Here is a 26,284-nt window from a genome sequence, read left to right as displayed (position 1 = left end):
ATGGAAGGGGAATTATTTCCCCAACTTAAAACGCGCCATAGGGCGTGTTTGCACACATCACCTCAGGCCCTGTCCCCTTCCTTCCCCACTGTGTAAAAATGCCCTGTGGCCGTTTTTTAAGTTGGGAGATTAAGTCCCCTTGAATCCTGAGGATCCCTAGGGGCAAAATAGCCCACTAGGTACGTCCAGTAAGCGCCATTGCAGAGAGGTGTAAAAAGGGGCACGGCCTGCACCACCTCTCTGCAACACAGAGCAGTGGCACTTACTGGAAGCACCTGGTGGGCTAGTTGGCCCCCAGGGTCCCTCAGGATTGAAAGGGAATTATTTCCCCAACTTAAAACGCGCCACAGGACATGTTTGCACACGTCACCTCAGGCCCCGTCCCCTCCCTTCACCACTGTGTAAACGCGCCCTGTGGCCGTTCTAAGTTGAGAGATTAAGTCCCCTTGAATCCTAAGGGTCCCTAGGGTCAAACTAGCCCACTAGGAACCTCCAGTAAGTGCCAAAGAGCTGCGTTGTATAGAGGTGTAAAAAGGGGCGTGGCCTCAGAACACCTGTCTGCAACGCAGCTCCCTGGCGCACACTGGAGATAGCTGTTGGGCTAGTTGACCCTCAGGGACCTTCAGTATTGAAGGGGAATTAATTCCCCAAATTACAACTGGCCAGGGGGTGCGTTTACAGAGTGCTGCAAGGAGGGGGCGTGGCCTCCAGCGCGATGCCGGTCTTTTATTTATTTTATTTTTTTAAGAAGGAGGTCTGTGTGGCCCCCCTTCTTTTTCTAATTTACTGGCCCTGGGGACCCCATCCCCCAGGGCCTGCACCCTAATTTTTTTTGTTGAAAAAAATACATTTGGCCCTCCCAAGGCCTTAATCGGCCCCGGGGACCCCAACCCCCGGGTCAGGTCCTTTTTTTAATTTAAATTCTTTAGGAGGGGGCTGCGTTGCCCCCCTCCTCAGGCCACTTATGGCTCCGGGGACCCCATCCCCCGGGGTCGGCCTTTCTTTTTTATTATTTTAAAAATATACATATTTATAGAAACACCTAGGACATGCTGGACAAACCGTATGTACCTATCACCATGACGATTTGCATGATATTCATTAAAAGGCGACTATGCATAGAATGAATCCACATGGAATGTATTTACACCGCTAGTGAAGCTCTGACGTGTCTGACGCCCTACCGTGCCTAATCCCAGCACCCCCGCCGGTGGGTACTCTCCAAGTAGACACCATTGTCATTTATTTATACAAACATGGGTAGCTATTGACGGGCACATTTAATATACACGCACACCAAGCCATTCAAAGGGGATTCGACAAAAATTCGACCAAACTATGCAAGAAACCCCTCTCACGGTTCATAAAAAACACATCCACCGCCGGATGTGTAATACTTTTTATTTTACTCTCTGGAAAGGAGACGAACCTCACTTGAGAGTCACAGCGTGCTCCTGGCTGAGCCCAATGCTGTGTTACACCCACCAGTGCCCGCCGATTGCCTCACACCTCTGTTTTGTATTCCACCAGCTAGTGCGTACGTTATGACACTCTCTAGCCCATGTGCACTGTAACACCACCCCGTGAATATGTCATACTACACTTGCCTTCGCACGGGTTATATTGCCCCATCTAACGTGCCTTCCTCGATGTGTATGTTATAACGCACAGCGCTATGCCATACATATTACAATCTGGGATCCATATCTGTGTCGCAGTGCATATGCAACGTTACACTCCCCAGCACATATTTTATATATCAAAACTTTAGAGACTAGTTATGTTACACAACACTGCCCTGTGCATATTACACTCCAAGGCGCATATCGCATAGCACACGCTAGTGCCTGTGCTATCTCGTGCTCGCCAATGAATCTATCATTGCGCACAATGTATTGCATATTATATTTCACGCCCCGGTTCATCTTATATCACACTTTTTGGTGCATAGTTTATACCATATACTAAATCTAGTTTTCATTTTCATTCGTGCTCTCAGGACTATGTTCTATATAACACTGCGTCCACCTACCCTTTTCACGGGCATTACATTTTGCGATGGGGGTGGAGGGTCAGGGGGTGTTTCTGCCAAGTGAGCCCGGAGTCACAGTCACAAACGTCCTCTTCTTCCTGAATAAAAGTGAGATTATGCTGCATACTTGTTCATATTTTAAGTAGTTCGCACAGACACACATTTTAAAAACAATAAAGTTCCTAATACCCACCTTCTCTGAACAGTTAGCTTGCTGCCCCATCCACCTCCTCCCTATCCTCTGTTGTGTGAATCTATGGACTAGCCTCCTCCCTCCTGCCATGCATGGTCTGATGTGCTGCCACTGCCCTCCATTTAGCATGATGTACCAGTCCACTCCTCCTGCCCTCCATTGCCCAATTCTATGGCCCATCATTGACCTCCTGCTTAGCCTCTGTGCTTAGCTTGCTGCCCCTATTCTCCTTTCCCCTGCCCTCCGAAGTCTTTGTGCATGCCCCTGCTCCATCCTTTTTGCCCACTATGTTCCATGGACCTGCCACTCCTCTCTACTCTGAGTGTTCTGTTGAGCTGCCACTCCCCTCCCACCTGCCTAGCATTGTCAGATGACTGTAACCTGTCCCTGCCACCTCCACCCTGCCTGTCCACATGCCATGCCCCTATCCCCTTCCTCCTGTCCTCCATGGTCCATTTTACTGCCACACCCTTCTGCCCTCCCTGATCTGTTGTGCTGCAACTGCTCCTCCTGCCTGCCCCGCGTGGTCTGTTGTGAGGCCCCTTCCCCTGAACTCTCTTGTCTGTGCCCAGGCCCTGACCCTCCCTTCTATCCTCAATGGTCCTTTGTGCATGCCCCTGCACCCTCCTTTTTGCCCATCATAGCCATTGTGCTGCCACTAACCCTCCCGCTTGCCATGCATGGTCTTCTGTGCTGCCATGGCCCCTCCCAACTTCCCTGTGTGGTCAGATAGCTGCCGATGACCCCCTCCCACCTTCCCTCTATGGTATGCGTGTATGCCACCATAGTCTCATTGTTGCTCTCCATGGTGTGTCTTGTTTCTAGTGCCCATCCTGCCTGACCTCCATGGTCATCTTGCTGCTCCTGCCCTGCCACCTTGCCCCCAGCCCTCTGTTTCCATGTGCATAGCCCCTATTCCCTCCCTCCTGGCTTGTCTGTTCCATTGTAATGCCCCTGATCCGTCCCTCCTGCACTTTATGGTCTGTTATGCTGCAGCTTTCTCTCCTGTCTGTCCATTATGGTCAGCTAGCTACCATTGCCTCTTTCCCATCTGTTCTCTGTTGTCCATGTGCATGGTCCTGTCCCCTCCCTATTGCTTTCTATGGATTGTTGTGCTGCACTCCCGTCCCGCATGCTCTGTGTGGTGTATTGTGCTGCTGCAAACCCTGATGCCTGCCCTGCAGGGTCAGTTTGGTGCACCTCTCCATGTCCCTTCTGTCCTCTGTTATCCGAGTCCATGTCCCTACCCCAATTCCTCCTGCCTACCATGATTCAATGTACCATACTTGCGAACATTTTGAACTTGGTAAGAGGGAGATTTTGAAAAAAAACTGGGGTATTGATTTTCCCCTTTGAGTTACATTGAAAAAGAGGAGATTGTAGACAGGAGACAGATCAAATAAAGCCCATTTGAGCTTAAAAACATTGGACGTTTCCTGGCTGAAACGGGTCTGTTGGCATGTATGGTTGTACTACCACTGCCTCTTCCTTCTGCCCACAATGGTCTATTATATTGCCACAGCCTCTCTTGCCAGTCCTGTATTGTTGGTTTGTTGCCCCATCCCCCCTTTCCACTGCCCTCCATAGTCTGTTATGCTGCCACTGCCCTTCCTGCCTGCCCAGTGTGGTCAAATTGTTGCCTCTGCACTCTCCTACCTGCCTTCAATTTTCAGAGTCCTTGCCCCTGGTCTCTGCCTCTCAACAGTATCCCAATGAACAGCTAGATTGCTAACATTCTATATTTATTACAAAAGTGTGGAACGCCTGACGTCATCTTGATGTAATCAAAACTGTAATACCTAGAGTATTTCCTTTAGAAATTACATATATGAGAGGGTCTTATTTGCATCAAAATTATGGTTAGTGCTCTAAAAAACTAAAATGAGGACATATTTTCTGAGTTTTCAAATAGCGACAAAGAACTTTTAAATTATTTGTAATCTTTATGTTTTTTTATCCAGTTGACCACTTGATTAAATGTTGCACCTTGGCGAGAGGATGTGGTGTTACTTCCAGAGCTGCAGACTTTGCAACTGGGGAACCAGGTTGGAGTTTCTGCTTCAGCTCATCATTCTGTGATTGTGGTCAAATCACTTAATCTCCCCATGTCTACAACCAAAATGAATTTGATCTTGTGTGATGTAACCAATGCTCATGTAAAGCATTCCAATACCTGACAAGTCTACACTATATAAAACTGCAAATACACAAAAAATAAGTGTTTTGCACACTTCTGTCATTGGGCTACATGTGGGCTACATCTGGGTGATATGTGTGCTGCATTTAGGCTCTTTTGTGTCTGGTGGCCATCTTGGGAGATTTATTTGTTATGAAGTTTCCTAATTTCCTCATTTACTGCAGTCTCCTCAGTGGGAATACTTTCAGTTTTTTATTTTGGTTCCATCAAGAAGGCATTCAGATGTGTCACACATTTGCCATAAATTCTGAATGTTAGCACTCTAATTCCTCATTAGATCACTGTAGTAAAACTACTGCTCACCAGGGAAGTCTGCTGCTGGTATTCAAAGTGCATGTTTCAGTCTGCATGTCAGAATTTGTTTATGAAATAGAAGAGGATTTGAGAAGTCAAAATGTGCCCTAATTTTTCTTTCTGCAGAAATAATCATAATTTCTATGGCAAAATGAACCCCCTCATTTTGTTCCTTTTTAAATTAAATGTTTTAAGAATTACCACTTTATTCCAACCAAGATGGCTTCAGGTGTGCCATACGTTTGTCATAAGTAGGACTGTTAGCGCTCTAGTTGTTCTTTAGAACACTCTGGGAAGCTGCAGTAGAACACAAAGGAATCAACTGACAGTCTCTGCACTTGTTGGATGTACATGTTTTACTGAGAATGTCAGACTTCATTCTCACATGACTGAGAAAGATAATGTGAATTTACAGAAAATATGCTCTCAGTTAGCTTATAGATCACCTTCCAAACCTCTGTGGGAAGAGCATGAGAAAATAGTTTTCTCTCAAACATGATTCATGATATCACAGCAGAAGGCTTTTTCACATGGTAAAATCACCTCAGAACACACCGCAATTCCTAAAATGAGTATGGTACCATCAACAAATGATTTATAATGTAACTAAAGTCTTAAAACCTTCTATTAACTGCAATGCTAATGAGGTGCTATCATGTATATTGGTCCCAAGATGGCTGCCAACACTTCTTGGATGAAGTGCTGACAGCCAATCAGATCTCACGATGAGATGTGTGGTTAGGCTCCGCCCAGATATATATGTGATTTTACTTTTGAATTTCTCAGGAACTACTGAACGGATTTACACCATTTAAGCAAAAGGCACATGCCTGACCTGAGGACTACCTCTTTGCCAAATTTCAAGTAATTCTGTTCAGGCCGTTCGGGCTGTACCTTCGACTAAAGGTCCTATGGGAAAATGCATGGGGAAAACGTGTTTTGGGACCCCCCTTTTTTCTCAGCCCCTGCTTGACGAATCACCCCGAGACTTTCAGGGTAGGAGCTAAGCGGAGCGCCCCATTAGTTTTGGAAATTTCACGAAGATAAGTCAACCGGCGCCAAAGTTATTCAAAATAGAATTTTCTGATTTCCTATGGGAACTCGGTCCTAACTATAACTATCTACTGGCGACCGCCAGTAGATATTATATATAAAGAATCAACACATTTAAATACACACGAATGTTAAAGTTAAAAAAACATTTTGCGTCAGACCCTGGGAGATATAAAACAACAGGTGTACACAGAAGTGTGGCGATGCAAGGGGAACTTTGCAATTTACAAGTACAGGATATGGATTTGATGTGTGATCTGGAACAAATGGGATCCAGTAATACCAACGATGATATCATGCCATCAGTTGAGGGACATTTAACCACAGAAGAAATTGCCAATGAACAAGGGATCGACATTGGTTCAAGTGAGACCACGCACTTTCGGCCACGTTTAAAATGTATTCCCATGTCTGCAAGAGACTCGATAGACATCTTTAATGAATTGGTAGTAAATGATTTAAAAAACTTGGAGAAATGTACTGGCGCAAGATATAAAAAACTGGTCACAGCAGCAGAAAGAGTGTATGAATTTGATTAAAAAACTGTCCACGAATGTCAACTGTGTTGTGCAAAATGCTGATAAAGGTGGGAATATAGTGCTGTGGGATAGACAAAAATACCTGGACGAAGCATATAAACAACTGAACAACAAAGTTGATTATGTGAGAGTTCCCTCCAATATCATGCTAACGAGGCATCAGATGTACAATACACAATTGCAACAATGGTTTGATCAAAATTTGCTAACACGTGAAGAGTTTTTGTATTTAAAAATCAATAATCCAATAGTACCAGTTTTTTATCTAATACCCAAGGTGCATAAAGATCTCAATAATCCGCCGGGGAGGCCTACTATTTCGGCCATTGGAAGTGCCTTTGAAAATACCTCCAAATTCATTGACTCCTTTCTATGCCCAATGGTTAAAATGTTACCCTCCTTTATACAAGACACGGGTGACTTTCTGAAAAGTATTTATGATCTACCATGGGAAAAAGATATGTTCTTAGTAACCATCGATGTTACAACACTCTATACAAGTATTAGGCATGAAGATGGTCTTAATACCATCAAACATTTTTTAGGCACACAGCAAATTTCTTTATGGGCACACACACAAATGCTGATTTCTATGATAGGTACCTGTTTAAAGAATAACTTCTTTCTTTTTAATGGGGAACTATTCCACCAGTTATGTGGGACTGCAATGGGCACCTGCTTCGCCCCCAGCTATGCGAATTTGCATATGGGCTGGTGGGAGGAGCAGGTGATCCGGCAAGAGCTCCAGGAGGTATGGCACAACAACATACTACATTGGAGTTGGTATATAGACGACTTATTTGTCGTCTGGAAAGGTTCTGAGTCATCAGCCAGACAATTTGTGAAACAGCTGCAAATTAATAATCTTAATCTGAAATTCACTAGCACTATCAGTGATTCAGAAGTCAACTTCCTTGATCTTACAGTTTATGTAAAAGATGCCAGGCTACACACTAAAATCTATCGGAAACCGACGGCAGGCAACACGTTGCTTGATGCAACTAGTTTCCATCCGCACAATCTGATTAGAAGCATCCCCTACGGGGAATGCTTAAGAACTATGCACAACTGTAGTGAGCATGAAGTCAGGGAGACTGAATTGACAAACTTACATTCCCGCTTCAAATCTCGAGGCTATGGGGATGAATGTATTGAAGCAGCTGTTCATAAAGTTAAGGACAAAACAAGGGAAGATATCCTTTTTAAAACAACAGCGTCCAGCAAGAAAGCCAAGAGCAGGGAAAACGCATCTAGTGAATGTAGAATGATAACAACCTACAATAAACAACATGGCCAAGTAAGAAATATTCTGGCAAGACATTGGCACCTGATCCGTAATGACCCTGTGCTCAATAAGTTAGTTTCAGCTAGACCTTTAATAACTTTCCGAAGAGCTAGATCCTTCAAACAAATGCTGGTTAGTAACATGGCACCTAAACCCATAGTTACACGCTCCAAACCTTCATGGTTGCAACGCAAAAATGGTTTTATGAAATGCACCAAGTGCAAAGCGTGTCATCATGGTAAGAATACTTCAAAATATGTAATGGGTTGCTCTAAAATTGAAAAGAACATTAAAGGGCAATATGATTGCAAAACTGAATTTGCTGTATATGTACTTAACTGCCCATGCAATTTATCATATGTGGGCAGTACCATCTTACCAGTACATAAAAGAATTCTGCAGCATCTTTGAGCTATTAAGAATGGGGATAAGGCGTACCCTGTTGCTCGGCACTTTGCAAAATACCATGAGAATAATGTTCTAGGCCTCACATATTTTGTCATTGATGCGATTGCTCCCAATATTAGAGGGGGCAATAGGGAAAAAGACCTACGAAAATTGGAATCCCGCTATATTTTAGAACTAAATATCAGAGCCCCATCAGGCCTCAATATGGAAGAGGACCTGTATACACATCTATAAGGACAAAAGATAGGTCTATATTTAAGTCATCAGTATCATGCCATTGCTGCTTTCTTTCTGTAATCTCTTTTTAAATATGTTTGTGTAATTGTATGTTTTGTCAGTCTCGCACTGGGTAGCACTGTATTAGATAGAATAAGATAAGTCCAGATTTGCTTCTACAAGTCGGAGAATCATGTGTAGTGCATGCCCACTAGGGCTTAATCTGAAATACGGCAGCAAAAGCCATTATACATGCCCACTAGGGCAACATTTACGTTTTGGTGTGTTTAAATAATACAGAGTACAGTATTTATTGCGTATAATGTGATGATGAATTTTTAAATGAACTACAAGTCTGTTTTTCATTGCACTTTATTTGTAGTTTATCATGTGACTTATCATGTGCACAGCTTTAAAATGGTGTTTTTTTGACAAAACTTTGTTGGTGAACAAGCCTGCTGGTTCAGGCGAAACGCGTCCGACATTGCCGCTTATTAAAATCTGATACAGATTGTCAAGACGTGGCGTCGTCATTCCTTTTCTTGAGAGGAGTATCTGTTCATATATATATATATATATATATATATATATATATATATATATATATTACCTACTGGCGGTCGCCAGTAGGTAGTTATAGTTAGGACCCTGTTTCCATAGGAAAACCGCAACATTCTATTTGGAATAACTTTGGCGCCGGTCGACGAATCCTCGCGAAATTTTCAAAACTAATGGGGCGCTACGCTCCGCTCCTACCCTGAAAGTCTTGGGTGGATTCGACCAAGCGGGGGCTGAGATAAAAGGGGGGTCCCAAAACGCGTTTTTCCCATGCATTTTTCCATAGGACCTTTAGACACAGCTACAGCCCGAACGGCTGAACAGAGTTCCTTGAAATTTGGCAGAGAGGTAGTCTACAGGTCAAGGAAGTGCCTTTTGTAGGTTTGGTGTAAATCTGTTCAGTAGATTCTGAGAAAATAGCCTTTAAATCAATATATATATCTGAGCCAGCTTACGGTGCGCTTACGGTGCGCTTACCGTACGCGCACGCCGCCGTGCGCTAGCGCGATTCTGATTGGCTGTTAGATCTTAGTAAACATTCGAATCGGTCAAAACCAGGAAGCGGCGGCCGCCATTTTCTCTCTCACAGTCTGAGAGGGGGTAAAAAAACAAAGGCCCAAAACATGTAAAGGGGCTGTTTAGACAGCCCCTAAGCACCTAGCCATGTTGAGGGAGTCCTCAAAGATCCCCCAAGGCCAAAAACGGAATTTGTATTTTTTCGATAATTTCGCCGATTACGCTTACCGTATGCGTACGGTAACAATTAAAAAAAAAAAAAAAATATCCATACTCTTACTGATGTGAAAAATTAAAATATTACCTTTTACAACGAAGCGCATCATATGTCCTCCATGTGCGCACGGTGCGTACATGGCCCACCGTGCGTGCACGGCACTAACTGCGTAAAGTGGGCGCGCGGTGCGCGAAGCGCACCGCGTGCTCACTGTGCGCGGACAGTGCGCGAAGCGCACCGTGCGCGCACGGAACGAACTGCGTTAAGTGGGCGCGCACGCCACGAATGGCGTAAAGTAACTTAGCATTTAAAAAACCGTACAAATTCACTGAAAAAACCATAGGTTTCACACACGTTATAGTTAGGAATTAGCATTTAAAAAACCTTGCAAATTCAGTGAAAAAACCATAGGTTTCACACATGTTATAGTTAGCTGGACATTTCACTCGTAAAAAACCAATGAAATTCCCCCGTTATAGTTAGTGCAGGCAACTATAACTCACGTGACCGCAATCTTCTGCTGATGCTAATACTGTATTTAGACACTTATTTGCCCATGTCTTCTTCCATTAAATTTTAGCTATACATATATTACAAATATTTTTTTTTCATAAAGATACATATGTCATCAGCAAAGGATTGCGGTCACGTGAGTTATAGTTGCCTGCACTAACTATAACGGGGGAATTTCATTGGTTTTTTACGAGTGAAATGTCCAGCTAACTGTAACATGTGTGAAACCTATGGTTTTTTCACTGAATATATATATATATATATATATATATATATATATATATATATTCACTGAAAAGAACCAAAGGTTTCAGGCACAATATAGTTAGAAATTAGCATTTAAAAAACCTTTGAAATTCACTGAAAAAACAATAGGTTTCAGGGATGTTGTGGTTAGTTGGACATTGCACTCATAGAAAACCATAGAAATTCCCCTGTTATAGTTAGTTGAGCTAACTATAACTCTCGCCCCCGCAATGCACTGCTGATAACGTCACATATTATATCATTCATGACATAGTCAGTGACATCACTGATGACATCACTGATGACATCTCAAATGATATCACTGATCACATCACTGATAACATCATCCAGTGAATGTGTGTTTCTATAAAATGTAAATATGTTTTATATATATATGCCAAGGTGTATTGAAGAATGAATGGGTGTATAAGAGTCAGGATGGATGATTAAGTAGGTGTGTGACTGACTGTATAAGTGAGTGATTAATTGTGTCTTCCTTAATTCATGTGTTAGCGACTGATACAGACATTCACACAGTTTAGGTTGTCAGTTGGTGTATAAGCAGTTCCATGGTTTGGTTAGCAACTAAATGAGGGTATGTATGAGCTATTGATTGATTGCTTGTCTGAGTACCTGTATGGGTGCCTGAGTGTCTGTGTAGGTGTGTGGGGGGTGTGACTCTGTGCATAGATGTGTGAGTGGATAATTCACTGGGTATATGTGTCCAAGTCTATATCTGTGAAGGGCTGTATGGCTTGGTGAATGTGTGTATCAGTGTCTTGGTGAGTAAATGGATGCCTCAGCCGTACATGTGTGAGTAACTTCATATGTGAAAGGCAGTATATATGAGTGTTGGACTGTATAAATGACTACATGGGAGAGCGAGTGATAGTGAGAGTGCCTGTATGGATCAATGTGTGCTTGTATTATCATAAACAAAGCTGCTGATCGAGTGCTGCTCACCTGGTGGACAACCTTTGGAGCAGAATGTAACATGCAGCCGTCCTGCCGCGGAGCTTGCACCACCCCGCAATGTTACGGGGGCCACCTGACATGGTAACCATCATGCCAGTAATGTGGGCCAGCAGCGACAAACAGGATTGAGGACGAGTACACTTGCAGGGTCCATACAGGACAAGATTTGTGTGCTATCCGGACCATATTTCCCACAATGCACAGTCTCATTCGAGCTTCCCATTGGTGGGAGTGCAATATGAAAATGGCGAAGTAGGTTCAGCGCTTGCACACACCGTCTCCGTTAAAGCCTCTGAAGAGAAGCATATAGAGCTTCGAAACGCGTCAGGCAATTCCACTACGGAGCGGCTTCTACAAGCGGATCCTCGTCCATGCCTATCATAAACAAAGCTGCTGATCGAGTGCTGCTCACCTGGTGGACAACCTTTGGAGCAGAATGTATCACACGGCCGCCCTGCTGCGGAGCTTGCACCACCCCGCAATGTTACGGGGGCCACCTGACATGGTAACCATCATGCCAGTAATGTGGGCCAGCAGCGGCAAACAGGATTGAGGACGAGTCCACTTGCAGGGTCCATACACGACAAGATTTGTGTGCTATCCGGACCATATTTCCCACAATGCACAGTCTCATTCGAGCTTACCATTGGTGGGAGTGCAATATGAAAATGGCGAAGTAGGTTCAGCGCTTGCACACACCGTCTCCGTTAAAGCCTCTGAAGAGAAGCATATGGAGCTTCGAAACGCGTCAGGCAATTCCACTACAGAGCGGCTTCTACAAGCAGATCCTATTCCATGCCTATCATAAACAAAGCTGCTGATCGAGTGCTGCTCACATGGTGGACAACCTTTGGAGCAGAATGTAACACGCGGCCGTCCTGCCGCGGATCTTGCACCACCCCGGATGTTACGGGGGCCACCTGACATGGTAACCATCATGCCAGTAATGTGGGCCAGCAGCGGCAAACAGGATTGAGGACGAGTCCACTTGCAGGGTCCATACAGGACAAGATTTGTGTGCTATCCGGACCCTATTTCCCACAATGCACAGTCTCATTCGAGCTTCCCATTGGTGGGAGTGCAATATGAAAATGGCGAAGTAGGTTCAGCGCTTGCACACACCGTCTCCGTTAAAGCCTCTGAAGAGAAGCATATGGAGCTTCGAAACGCGTCAGGCAATTCCACTACGGAGCGGCTTCTACAAGCGGATCCTCGTCCATGCCTATCTTAAACAAAGCTGCTGATCGAGTGCTGCTCACCTGGTGGACAACCTTTGGAGCAGAATGTAACACGCGCCCGTCCTGCCGCAGAGCTTGCACCACCCCGCAATGTTACGGGGGCCACCTGACATGGTAACCATCATGCCAGTAATGTGGGCCAGCAGCGGCAAACAGGATTGAGGACGAGTCCACTTGCAGGGTCCATACAGGGCAAGATTTGTGTGCTATTCGGAACATATTTCCCACAATGCACAGTCTCATTGGAGCTTCCCATTGGTGGGAGTGCAATATGAAAATGGCGAAGTAGGTTCAGCGCTTGCACACACCGTCTCCGTTAAAGCCTCTGAAGAGAAGCATATGGAGCTTCGAAACGCGTCAGGCAATTCCACTACGGAGCGGCTTCTACAAGCGGATCCTCGTCCATGCCTATCATAAACAAAGCTGCTGATCGAGTGCTGCTCACCTGGTGGACAACCTTTGGAGCAGAATGTAACACGCGGCCGTCCTGCCACGGAGCTTGCACCACCCCGCAATGTTACTGGGGCCACCTGACATGGTAACCATCATGCCAGTAATGTGGGCCAGCAGCGGCAAACAGGATTGAGGACGAGTCCACTTGCAGGGTCCATACAGGACAAGATTTGTGTGCTATCTGGACCATATTTCCCACAATGCACAGTCTCATTCGAGCTTCCCATTGGTGGGAGTGCAATATGAAAATGGCGAAGTAGGTTCAGCGCTTGCACACACCGTCTCCGTTAAAGCCTCTGAAGAGAAGCATATGGAGCTTCGAAACGCGTCAGGCAATTCCACTACAGAGCGGCTTCTACAAGCGGATCCTTGTCCATGCCTATCATAAACAAAGCTGCTGATCGAGTGCTGCTCACCTGGTGGACAACCTTTGGAGCAGAATGTAACACGCGGCCGTCCTGCCGCGGAGCTTGCACCACCCCGCAATGTTACGGGGGCCACCTGACATGGTAACCATCATGCCAGTAATGTTGGCCAGCAGCGGCAAACAGGATTGAGGACGAGTCCACTTGCAGGGTCCATACAGGACAAGATTTGTGTGCTATCCGGACCATATTTCCCACAATGCACAGTCTCATTCGAGCTTCCCATTGGTGGGAGTGCAATATGAAAATGGCGAAGTAGGTTCAGCGCTTGCACACACCGTCTCCGTTAAAGCCTCTGAAGAGAAGCATATGGAGCTTCGAAACGCGTCAGGCAATTCCACTACGGAGCGGCTTCTACAAGCGGATCCTCGTCCATGCCTATCATAAACAAAGCTGCTGATCGAGTTCTGCTCACCTGGTGGACAACCTTTGGAGCAGAATGTAACACACGGCCGTCCTGCCGCGGAGCTTGCACCACCCCGCAATGTTACGGGGGCCACCTGACATGGTAACCATCATGCCAGTAATGTGAGCCAGCAGCGGCAAACAGGATTGAGGACGAGTCCACTTGCAGGGTCCATACAGGACAAGATTTGTGTGCTATCCGGACCATATTTCCCACAATGCACAGTCTCATTCGAGCTTCCCATTGGTGGGAGTGCAATATGAAAATGGCGAAGTAGGTTCAGCGCTTGCACACACCGTCTCCGTTAAAGCCTCTGAAGAGAAGCATATGGAGCTTCGAAACGCGTCAGGCAATTCCACTACGGAGCGGCTTATACAAGCGGATCCTCGTCCATGCCTATCATAAACAAAGCTGCTGATCGAGTGCCGCTCACCTGGTGGACAACCTTTGGAGCAGAATGTAACACGCGGCCGTCCTGCCGCGGAGCTTGCACCACCCCGCAATGTTACGGGGGCCACCTGACATGGTAACCATCATGCCAGTAATGTGGGCCAGCAGCGGCAAACAGGATTGAGGACGAGTCCACTTGCAGGGTCCATACAGGACAAGATTTGTGTGCTATCCGGACCAGATTTCCCACAATGCACAGTCTCATTCGAGCTTACCATTGGTGGGAGTGCAATATGAAAATGGCGAAGTAGGTTCAGCGCTTGCACACACCGTCTCCGTTAAAGCCTCTGAAGAGAAGCATATGGAGCTTCGAAACGCGTCAGGAAATTCCACTACGGAGCGGCTTCTACAAGCGGATCCTCGTCCATGCCTATCATAAACAAAGCTGCTGATCGAGTGCTGCTCACCTGGTGGACAACCTTTGGAGCAGAATATATATATATATATTCACTGAAAAAACCATAGGTTTCACACAAGTTATAGTTAGCTGTACATTTCACTCGTAAAAAACCAATGAAATTCCACTTTATAGTTAGTGCAGGCAACTATAACTCACGCGACCGCAATCCTCTGCTAATGACATATGTGTCTTTATGAAAAAAAATATTTGTAATATATGTATAGCTAAAATTTAATGGAAGAAGACATGGGCAAATAAGTGTCTAAATACAGTATTAGCATCAGCAGAGGATTGCGGTCGCGTGAGTTATAGTTGCCTGCACTAACTATAACGTGGAATTTCATTGGTTTTTTACGAGTGAAATGTACAGCTAACTATAACTTGTGTGAAACTTATGGTTTTTTCAGTGAATTTGCAAGGTTTTTTTAAATGCTAAGTTACTTTACGCCGTTCGTGCCGTGCGCGCCCACTTCACGCAGTTCGTTCCGTGCGCGCACGGTGCGCTTTGCGCACCGTGCGTGCACAGTGAGCACGCGGTGCGCGGCGCCCACTTAACGCAGTTAGTGCCGTGCACTCACGGTGGGCACGCGGTCTGCTACGCGCACCACGTGCCCACGTTACGCTGGATGGGCCATGTACGCACGATGCCCTTCGCGCACCATCCGCACACGGAGGACATATTATGCGCTTCGTTGTGAAAGGTTTTCTATTAAATGTTCACATAGTTTCCTATGCCATGCACAAAAGGTACCCTGCGGGCACCTTTTGCACATGGGGGGGGGGGATAATATGGATTTTTTTAATTTTTATTTTATTTTTTACCGTACGCGTATTCGGTGTTTTTTCAAAAAAAAAAATAATAATTTTTTTGCCTTGGATGGCCTTCTGGCACACCGTAACAAAGGCTAGGTGGTTAGGAGCTGTCTAGCCTGCCCCCTTTTAATGATATCCAACTTTGTTTTTCATCCCCCCCTCAGAGTGCGAGAGAGAAAATGGCGGCCGACACTTCCTGGTTTCGACCGATTCGAATGTTTACTAAGATCTAACAGCCAATCAGAATCGCGCTCGCGCACGGCACCGTACGCGTACGGTAAGCTTACGGTGCGCGCTCGGAGCGCACTTACAGATATATATATTGATTTAAATGCTATTTTCTCAGGAACTACTGAACAGATTTACACCAGACCTACAAAAGGCACTTCCTTGACCTGAGGACTACCTCTCTGCCAAATTACAAGTAATTCTGTTCAGCCGTTCGGGCTGTAGCTGTGTCTAAAGGTCCTATGGAAAAATGCATTGGGAAAACGTGTTTTGGGACCCCCCTTTTTTCTCAGCCCCCGCTTGACGAATCCCCCCCGAGACTTTCAGGGTAGGAGCGGAGCATAGCGCCCCATTAGTTTTGAAAATTTCGCGAGGATTCGTCGACCGGCGCCAAAGTTATTCCAAATAGAATGTTGCGGATTTCCTATGGAAACAGGGTCCTAACTATAACTACCTACTGGCGACCGCCAGTAGGTAATATATATATATATATATATATATATTCACTGAAAAAACCATAGGTTTCACACATGTTATAGTTAGCTGGACATTTCACTCGTGATAAACCAATGAAATTCCCCCGTTATAGTTAGTTCAGCTAACTATAACTCGCGCACCCGCAATCCACTGCTGATGACGTCACATATTACATCACTCATGACATGGTCAGTGACATCACTCATGACATCACTGATTACATCTTTGGACCACCTTGTTTGGCTAGGTTGTCCACACGCTGCACTGATTGCGGTAAACTTATTTCTGTGGGTGAGACCAGTCTTGATCTCATTCAGAGAAAATTTGATGCCCATGAGTGCAGTAGGCCATAGATGTTTTTTCTTTTTTTTTAGTTTTTCTCTTCCTGTTTCCCTCCATTAACTCAAGGGCTCTTTTAAGAGCCACTTATAAACTAAACCCCAAAAATTTTTTGGGGAGAGATTTTTTTTTATTTTTTTTGAGGTGGGCGCACCCTGCGCGCACCCAAGGGTTTTTTTAAATTTTTTTTTTTTTTTTTTAAATTTAATGTTCATAAAGAGGTGAAGAAATGGAAGCATGAAAAGGGAGAATTGAATAATACTAATATTTTTCACTTATTTTTTTAAAAAAATAAAAATTTTCTAAAAATTTTTTTTCAAGTATTTTGCAAGGGAACAGAATTTAAAAAAAATTTTTTTTTCCAGTTCTGCAAAAAAAGAAACAATTTATTAATATTCAATCATACATTACAAAAAGCATTACATGTTTTTACATATTTTACTAAGCATTTTTTTGCCCTTTTTTTGCTGTTTTCAGAATTTTTTATTTTTCACTTAAAATAGTGAAAACAATTGTATTCATCATTTAACAGCGGGCAAAAAAAAAAAATCTGAAAGATTGCTTAAAAAAAGCCCCAAATCTTCACTAAAATATACCTTGTTAGAAATATTACATATATATATTACAACTACTTCTCTAGATGAATAAAACATTTCTAGACAAACCGTCTTTAAACCTTGTCGCAAAAGCACACATGCCAAAATAATTTCTGTCAAAGGAGTCCACAATTGTTTTTATTACTTTTCCTTTAGGCCAAATAGTAATTTCAAAATCCTTTTTAAGTGATATCTTCAATTTTAATCCTTTAAAATTACAAAAAATGCTTCCTTCAGATGCAGTTTTTAGTTTTCAAAATTTAGGTTTCAAAAAAATTAAGTAAGAATTGGGTAAATCATAAGGCAAACGTTGCTTGAAAATTAATTGGGAATCATTACACAGTGTCCAGCCTTCTTCACATTTAAGATAAACTGTGTAATGTCCAGAAGTTACAGTAGGTCCTTCATGAAAAATTATTGCAACTGTAACAAAAGTTTTTCCAGAAATTGATAATTGCTGTCCTGTAAACTTCTTTATTAAAGTGTCCAATTTTGAACCATCAGTTCTACAACGTTGCATCATTAAAATTACATACTGACCATATTTCTGTAAAAATAATGTTGAAAACATGTCTGATTTACATTCAGAACATTCCATGTTGTGATTGGCATCTTTAACTAATTTACTAAAAGTCACTGATTTACTTTGTGGTAATGGTAAAAATATGAACCTTTCTGAATCAACATTACTACTACATGTGTTCATACAGTTTTCACAGCAATGTTCCCACTTGTAAGAGACACCAAATAAGTTTTCTACTTCTACTCCTTCATCTTCTAGTACACTCAAAATATATATTAAGAATTCCTGAGCATCTTGCTGGACATTTTCTTTAAACTGTGTTGAACCAGAACATACATCTAAAAGATTTCTAACATCAGTAGCACTTTCTATTTCAGTTTTATCAGTACTCAGCTTCTCAAAAAGGAGACTCAGCAGAGAACACAATCTTTTTCCATGATTTACTATTATCTGTTCTAGCAACTTTTCAAGATAAAATACAACATTCAGCACTACATTTGCAGTTGACACCAGAGCTATTTTCAAAATGGCAACCAACAACCTCTTCAACACTGTCCTTTTTCTTTTTCCTTGCTATCACATCACTGTCCTTTTTTTTTTTGTTCTGTTCATCCACATTACAAATATTCTCAAATCTCCTTTTCCGAGAAACAACATGTTTTTCAATCACAGGATACTGACCTAAATGAGGAGCATAGGTTCTTCTTAATCTATTATACTCCTTTACACAGTTTGTATCAGCACTAACTTTTGAGTCATCAAAGTCTATCATAAATAAACCAGATAATGTTTTTACTCGTGACAGAGCAACATATGCCATACCTTCTTTGAACACAGTAGAACCAATGTTTACAAAAGCACTATCTACAGTCAATCCTTGAGACTTGTGAATAGTTACAGTATATGCTAGAGAAAATGGAAACTGCTTTCTACGCACATATAAGTCTTTCACAAGCATGAAACGAACTGAACAATGACAAATGTCTTTAACTTCTTCTATCTGATCAAATTTTATTTTTAAACATTCAATTCCTTCTTTTTTCTGATAATTAATAAAACCCACAACTCTTCCCATAGCTCCATTCACTAAACCTTTTTCTACATCCAAATTTCTCCTTAAAATCACTCGACAATTCATGCAAACATATAGATTTTTTTCTAATCCAGCTGTTTTGGAAATGTTCTTCTCTAGTGAATCCAATTTATTTTTCAGTTTGCCTGTTAATGTAAAAGTAATTCTTTCATGCTGAATTTTGTCCTCTGCTTCCATTTTCTTAATCTCTTCGTTTTCCAATTTCAAAAGTTCCTCATTGAATATTGAGCACTCACGTAGTGTTGGCATTAAGCAGATTACAGTATTTTTTTCTGCAATGTTCTGGTATATTTTCTCTGCAACTATTTCTTCATTTGGAAATAAGTTATGTAGCAACCGACTCTGTAATGCTTTTTTACCAACTTCTGTGAGTAGTCCAATTCTGATATCTTTCAGAATACTTGCATAATCTTCGTCGTTTGCTTGTCTGATATTGGTAGTGAGTTCTTTGTACTCAAAGAACGACCAAATATTCACATTACCAATGCTTCCTAATGACTTCTTCGTGTCTTCATGTGTCACAGTATTAAACACTGGTTGTCCTTTAACTGGAGTGAGCTGCAGAAGATCTCCAAAAACTATGACGTGTTTACCTCCAAATAACACGTCATAGTCTCTCTTAAGTATTTGTTGCATTCTTAAATGCACAAAGGCAAGCATTAAATTTGAAACCATGCTCACCTCATCAATAATGAGAACTTGCATCTTCTTCAACACTCTTGAAACTTCGAGGCATGCTTCTCCAGTTAGTTTGTGGTATTCTATTTTGTTCTCATGCTCCACTGGTAACATTAGCAAGTGATGTAAGGTAATTCCTTTTATGTTATAGGCTGCTAACCCAGTTGGAGCAGTTACCACACAAGACAAATTTGAAGCTGTTTTTTGCTGTAGGTAGCTTCTGATGACTTTTATTAAGAAACTTTTACCAGTTCCAGCTTGTCCACTCACATACATCCTGATTGGTTCAAATGATGTGCATGAGCACTCTTTCTTTTCATGTAGTAATCCATGATCAATTTTTTTGATGACTTCTTCATAAATTTCTTTTTGTTCTTCATTCAGTTGTTCTTCCAGATTTAGTAAGTCAATTGAATCTTCCTGTGCTTGATTCATAGCCGTTTCTACTTCAGTCATGGCTACTGCAGCTTCATTTTCTATGATCGGTTGTCCTAGGGGATCTTGACTAAGTGTTCCTGAACTTTGGCTGTCTTGAGAACTGTCTCTAGCTACTTCAGCTGCAATTTTTGCTTCCTGTTCATTTTCTTCATTTAACATTTGGACATAAGTTGTGAAAGTACTGCATTCTATGCTGTCTTTGCTAGCATTAAAAGAATCTTCATAGTTTTGAAATTCTCCCAGTAGTTCGTCCTCTGAACGCCATGGTTTAAACAGCTGTAAAAGAGCCAAGTAGTAAAATTCCTTTTTGTCAGTGGTTTCGCAACTGAGCTTCCTGTGATTTATCAAACTTCCTTTTGTTTGCTTCACCAAACATCCTTCCTCACCAATGACTTTATATTTTCCATTGTTGATATCTTCTGTGGCTTTCCGTGAATAAATGTAGTTCTGCAGCACTTCATAGAGACACATGTTCTCAAGATGATGACTTCTCTTTGGGTAATATGTGTCCAACATGTTTGATTTCAAAATATCTGTACTTTCTGGGTCATTCTCGGCCAAATATTCAATTTCTCCAACAGATTTCAGTACCCGATTTCTCATTCCTGCAAGGCCTAAGCTTACCCAAATTATTCTTCTGGATTTAAGTAAAGACTTGCAGATGATAACCTATCTGAGCATTCGTAGGATCCAATTTCTCGATGCGATAACATCTTCAAACTGAAACTGTCAAGCTTCTTACTGACAGTCTTCTCGTGAGAAATCTCTTCCCACATTTCCTTCAATTCTGTTTTCTCAGATTTAGTGATGTAAGATGTCACATACCGAGCAACAGCAATAGAATTGTCTGCCACATACTGAATATCCATGTTAGCATTCCACATGGATAAAATTACTGGGTTGAAGTCATTTATAAATTTTGACTCTTCATTTCTTTTTAGGTTGTATGTATTTTTGGGAGATTTTCTGGTTATAGTATGTCGCACAGCTGACATAAAACTGTTGACTCTTCCTTTTGAAAGAACAGGTCTAGGAAATCCAAATCGACACTTTGTGTAGAATTTATCTTTGGTCTTGTACTTCCGTCGATAGTATTTTCCACACCGATGACTTTGGAAACGTAAAACTTGTTCTTTTAACTTTTTCTCTTCTGTGCTTTTAGGTATAGCACATGTTGCATATTCTTCAATGAAAGATAACACTGCTTCATCAGTATCTGTTCCAGACTTTGGGGCATCCTTGATCCACAACAGCATATGAATATGAGGAGCACCTCTTGCCTGGTACTCTTTTCTCCAAAAGAAATCCACTACTTCTCCAAGAGGTGGATTTTTTTTATTGCAGATAAAGGACATCATAGCCTCAAATCTATGATTGAAATATCTGCAAACATTAACTGGATCCAAAGAGCACAGTTCTCCAGCTGTCTTGTATTCAATGTTTTTAATGTTTGAATTTGCCTCTCTTAGAAAATCCAGTAAATCATCCCAAGCATACTCGGCACAGCTTAGGGTAAGGAACCATGTTGGAGTTCCTAAATTCCGTAACATGCATTTTAATTCACCATGGCTTCGGTACCAATATTCATTTGTCCCACGCTGACAAGCCATCAGATTGATCAGTTGTGTTTCCAAATGATCATCTCGGTGCTGCACTTTCTCCATAAAATCCTTAGCAGACACATTTTGTAAATGTACTCCACTTTTTAAAATGTGATTTACTGCATATGATAATGCAGACAAGTCGCTTTCAAATAAAAGATGGAACAAATAAGGAATACTTTGACAAAATCTTGGATCTTCTGCATATAGTCTTGTAGTCCGATACTCAGAAGCTGGAATCTGTTCTGGACGTTCATCGTATCGTCCTCCTTTTCCTGTAGGAAACAGCTGGGGAAAACATCGAGCTTCCAAGCTCTCCTCCCATACACTCACGGGAGTTCCTTTTGCTTTCTTCATCTGAAACAGATCAATAGTGTCTCCCATAACTTCTTTTGAATGAAGAGGATGTATGCTAAAATGTTCATAAATTTCTTCTTCCTTTGACTTGTCCACTTTTTCAATTTTACCAGTTGGTGTTTCTGTGTCTTCTTGTAAATCTTCTTCTTCTTCTTCTATATAAATTGATTCATACCATTTATTTATTTTTTTCAAATACAAATTTGCTCTTTGTACTTTTCGTACATCCAACAGCTCTTGCCAACTCTTCTTATTCTTTGTAGGTACACCATTAACCAGAATTACTAATGGTTCAGTTTCCAAAGTATCTGCATCAATAGTTTCCATATTTTTTTTCAAATCCAAGGGCAAATACACCACTCTTCCTTTTAAACCTCTCAGTAAATCAGAAGGAGGTAATTTACCAGTTTTGGGCTCCATACGTACTATGGTCTGGAACGGATGAACACATTGAATGAGTATAGACTCATATGTATTTAATTCAGAAAGTTCGGCAGGAATAGCATCCAATTCTAAATTATTATGTACAGCTCTGGTCGGCATTCTATTTTCTTCTAACTTATTATAACAGTATTTACAAATACGCTGATCTTCACCCAATTCAAAACAATTTTCAAGAAATATATATGTTGCAAAATCCTTCCACTTATAATTATCTTCATTTTCACTTTTTTTATACAGATCAACACTCCTTGTTTGAATTTTATAATGACTTCTGCGGCAACAAATACAAGTAATATTTGGTCTTTCATTAGAGGTGATAGTAAATTTTGTCATTTCATCCTCAAAATTTTTAGTAATAATGAGTTCTACATTCTGTTCCTCATTTTCCTCATTTACTGTGTCCTTTTCTGCACTTTCTTGTTCTGGACCAAAGTAACAAAACTGAATCTCATCAGTAACCTTCACTACATCTGATACAGATCCACGGAACAGAGCATTATTCAACTCATTCAACTTTACTGCTGGACTTTTAGCAAAATACAATGTTCTCACAAACTTTCTCATTTCAGTATGATGAACAGCCAGCATCCTAAAATGATGAAAAACACTTTTACACACTTTTCTAGATAGACAAGCCAGAGAATGTCCCTGCAAACCAGTATTTTCTCTCACTCTGCATGGATCTAGTGTTTGAAGCACCTTCATCTTCTGTTTTACACTCTTTTTACTATATTCTCTTAGAAAGTCACGTAATTTATCAATAGATTCCTGACGCACAGTACAAATACTACTACAGTTCCAAGTGTACACTGGGGCTTTTGGATGTCTCCCCATAGCCTCAGCAGCCATTACTTCTTCCTCATTTCTAGGGACCATTTTCTCTTTTTGCATCACACAACCATCCTTAACTTCATATGCTCTACCATTAGTGTCAACTGCATGCAACAAACTATTACTTTGAAGATAACTCTCTTCATTAAAAAATGGTTCAGTACTTGAACTGTGTTTCCATTCTCCCAAGAACACTTTACAAAAGTTACTTTTTTTCACTTCTCTTTTCCTTTTGCTTTGTGACTTCATTGCATTCACTAATTTTTCTAATCTACGCATCCTATTCAAAATTAGAATAAAAAGTTTTCTTTTTATTTCCAAAGCCTTACTTACAATATTTTCTATACATTTTTTTTCTTGATAAATTTAGATTTTTTCTTATATTTTTTCACATCCTTTAGCAAATTTAACATCACTCTTCTCTGAAACATTTTTCGACAAATGTTTTTAAAATCTAATTTTCGTGTTAAATCTGTTTGACATACTTCTGATTGTACATTAGCTTTTTTTTTTTGCTGATGACTGTGTTGTGGCTTTGTACATAAAACTCTCTTTGTTTTACAGTTATTTGTGCCATTTTTTTGTTTTTTGAAAATCTTTTTTAAGAAATCTCTGCTCTGCTCACCAGTAGACTTTTTCTTTTTGCCATCACCAGCTTCTCCTGCTATTTTTTTTTCCCAGTTTTGTCCAGATATACTTGTTGTTGCTTTTCTTCCCTTTTTCTTGTCCTTAAAGGCATTTTTTTTTCACTGTTGCTCAGCAATACCTGCAAGGAACTAAAAAAAAAAATCATTTTTGTAATTATAATTCATTTAAATATTTTTTTTTACATTTCATTTTTTTCAAATGTTTTTCCATTTCTTTCATTTGTGATTTACTAATTTCTGCACAGTACTAACCACCACAGTTGAAAAAAAACAAGCTGCCCCTTTCCTGCAAGTGCATTTTTTAACAGAACAACTGCAACACAAATTATATCTGTGGCCACAATTTCTGTGCACACACAGCCTCATGATGTGCTTCTAAGCAGAAAACAGAATTTGATTTCCAAATTCAAAGCACATTTACTACTCTGGTAGATCAAGTGATAATTGCTGTTACAGCCTTACACATTTTACCTGGAAAATCACAGAGGCAGAAAAGAGCACATTTCCTAACAGCTACTTCATACCATAAGTATCTGCAACCTGGCTGAGTGTTTAGAGTAGAGCAAAGAAAAAGAGGCCTTGGTGACGTTGAATGTGTTTGCATTACACACAGACCTGAGTAGTACGCATGGGAGTGTTGGAGAAGCTGCTGCTTGTGTCCCAAGAGTGTGTTTCTGCAGACTATGTATTGTCAGCTGCAAGAGACATAAGCAAGGAGATTTCCAGAACTGCATAAAGACTAAAGGGATGTACGTAACAGTGCATGTGTGCTAAGGGATAATTTGTGTAAACACAACAGGCTGCCCCTTTCCAGGAACTGCATTTCTTACTAACCAACATCTTCACAAATTACATCTCTGCCCACAATTCCTGTGTGCACACAGACTCATGCCATCTTTTTACGCACATAACACAGGCTGCCCCTTTCCTGGGACTGCATTTCTTACTGAACAACATCTTCACAAATTAAATCTCTGCCTACAATTCCTGTGCGCACACAGACTCATGCTATGTTTTTTGGAACAAAACAGAGTCCCTGAATAGTACCAAATTACTGTTACAGCCTGATACATTTCCCTTATCATTTACAGAAGCAGAAAACAGCAATTGTCCTAACAGCTCCTTAAAACCATGTCCATGTGTTACAGGGTGAGTGAATAGACTAGATCAATTAAAATGAGGCCTTGCTGACGTTGAATGTGTTTGCATTACACAGTGCTATCTGAAACAGCACACAGAGCTGAGTACTACACATGAGAGTGTTGGAGAAGCTGCTGCGTTTGTCCCAAGAGTGTGTTTCTGAACACTGTGTATTGTCTGGTGCAAGACAGATGAGCAAAGAGACTTCCAGAACTGCATCAAGACTACAGGGATGTACGTAACAGTGCATGTGTGCTAAAGGATAATTTGTGTAAACACAACAGGCTGCCCCTTTCCAGGGACTGCATTTCTTACTGAACAACATCTTCACAAATTAAATCTCTGCCCACAATTCCTTTGTGCACACAGACTCATGCCATCTTTTTACGCACATAACACAGGCTGCCCCTTTCCTGGGACTGCATTTCTTACTGAACAACATCTTCACAAATTAAATCTCTGTCCACAATTCCTGTGCGCACACTGACTCATGCTATGTTTTTTAGAACAAAACAGAGTCCCTGAATAGTACCAAATTACTGTTACAGCCTGATACATTTCCCTTATCATTTACAGAAGCAGAAAACAGCACATGTCCTAACAGCTCCTTAAGACAATGACCATGTGTTACAGGGTGAGTGATTAGACTAGATCAATTTAAATGAGGCCTTGCTGACGTTGAATGTGTTTGCATTACACAGTGCTATCTGAAACAGCACACAGAGCTGAGTACTACACATGAGAGTGTTGGAGAAGCTGCTGCGTGTGTGCCAAGAGTGTGTTTCTAAACACTGTGTATTGTCTGGTGCAAGACAGATGAGCAAAGAGACTTCCAGAACTGCATCAAGACTGCAGGGATGTATGTAACAGTGCATGTGTGCTAAGGGATAATTTGTGTAAACACAACAGGCTGCCCCTTTCCAGGGACTGCATTTCTTACTGAACAACATTTTCACAAATTAAATCTCTGCCCACAATTCCTGTGTGCACACAGACTCATGCCATCTTCTTACGCACATAACACAGGCTGCCCCTTTCTTGGGACTGCATTTCTTACTGAACAACATCTTCACAAATTAAATCTCTGTCCACAATTCCTGTGCGCACACAGACTCATGCTATGTTTTTTGGAACAAAACAGAGTCCCTGAATAGTACCAAATTACTGTTACAGCCTGATACATTTCCCTTATCATTTACAGAAGCAGAAAACAGCACATGTCCTAACAGCTCCTTAAGACAATGACCATGTGTTACAGGGTGAGTGATTAGACTAGATCAATTTAAATGAGGCCTTGCTGACGTTGAATGTGTTTGCATTACACAGTGCTATGTGAAACAGCACACAGAGCTGAGTACTACACATGAGAGTGTTGGAGAAGCTGCTGCGTGTGTGCCAAGAGTGTGTTTCTGAACACTGTGTATTGTCTGGTGCAAGACAGATGAGCAAAGAGACTTCCAGAACT

Source organism: Triturus cristatus, chromosome 5_2 (genome assembly GCF_964204655.1).
Source record: "Triturus cristatus chromosome 5_2, aTriCri1.1, whole genome shotgun sequence".
Taxonomy (NCBI): Eukaryota; Metazoa; Chordata; class Amphibia; order Caudata; family Salamandridae; genus Triturus; species Triturus cristatus.
The sequence above is the reverse complement of the archived record's forward strand: the minus strand, read 5'-3'. Positions refer to the sequence as shown.